Consider the following 1,455-nt stretch of genomic DNA (forward strand, 5'->3'; position numbering starts at 1 on the left):
CAACTCATGGTAACTGCCTGTGTTTCAGAATATAACTCTGCTCCATGAGGATTTCAGCTGTGACCTTTCAGAAGTAGATTGAAAACTGAAAAAAGAAACAAACAAATTGATTTGGAACTGATGTGCATAATATTGCCTAGTTTAACATTTTTTGGTGGCAATTTTAAAGTTGTGCAACAGGTAATTCTTCTTTCCTAAAAGGAATTTAGACTTTTTGGTTCTGATAAATAATATTTATTATTGGAAAGAAAGTGAGTGAATGTGTGTGTGTGAAAAAGAGAGAGAAAGAGAGTGAGAGAGTGTTTCCCCCCTGAAAACAGGAGAATTCATTGACAAAATAGACAAGAATTTATCTGAATAAGGAGAGGAAAGATGTTTACATTTTGATGTAAACACTTTGTTGTGAAATTCTGGAGCCATGCCTTTTCTAATTTGCAGTTCTCATTGTGGCTCACTCTACTGTTACTTACTTTTTTCCTGGACAACCTTTCTCATAGAGGGTATAGTCATTAGTATTATACAGATAGTTCCTGACTTTTGACATATTCGAGTTACTACAAACCACACTAAACCACACTAACCTGCTCAAGTCAACTTAGCAATAAAAAGCTAAGAATTTTATTTACCTATCTTCTGATTCTGACTCACTCTGACCTGACCTGACCTGACTTGCATAAAACAAACTAATTTTTCCAAGATTATAGAAAGAGCCACCCCATTTAAGGATGGCCCCAGCACTTTTACCCCTACGTTTATTTGCTCAGGAGGCTGGTATTAATGTCATTTATCCAAACATTATCAACATTCAAGCTCAGATGATAAGAATCACCTGGGGAGATTGTGAAATGTGTCGATTCTCTACCCCACTCTCCCGTCATTCTGATTTTGTAGATCAAAGATGTGATTTGGGAATCTGTACTTTTAACAAACTATCTGTATGTATCTTATATGAAGCCAGGTTTGGAAACCACATAACTACTCAATGTGGAAGAGGAGTTGTACAAAATTAATATAAGATATGGCCATTCTATAGGATAGAGTAGAAGTGTCCATAGGGTTTCCAAGGCTGTGATCTTTATAGAAACAGATGTTTTCTGCCATGGGGCAGCTTGTCAGTTCAAACTGCCCACCTTTCAGCGAGCAACCAAGTGCTCAATCACTGCATCACCATCACCAGGGCTCCTTTTATTTTTCATGTGTATGTGTGTGTGTGTGTGCACGTGAGACTGACCAAAATTCCTAGGGAAATGGCTTGCCTCATAAGCTAAGTGGTCAGAAAGCAACAAGGAATAAAGTATACTAGAAGACCTTTGGATATATTTGTCCATTGTAGATGCTGCCAGGGATAACTTGACAAGGGCAACTGGGAGGGGACTATGAGCAATAAGATCTGATCAAAACCTAGAGTCTCTCTGAAGTTGAAAACAGAAATTTCTTTTTTAAAGAGTATGAAGG

This window comes from Orycteropus afer, unplaced genomic scaffold, assembly GCF_000298275.1.
Source record: "Orycteropus afer afer isolate SDZICR_OR568_19922 unplaced genomic scaffold, OryAfe1.0 scaffold00040, whole genome shotgun sequence".
Lineage (NCBI taxonomy): Eukaryota > Metazoa > Chordata > Mammalia > Tubulidentata > Orycteropodidae > Orycteropus > Orycteropus afer.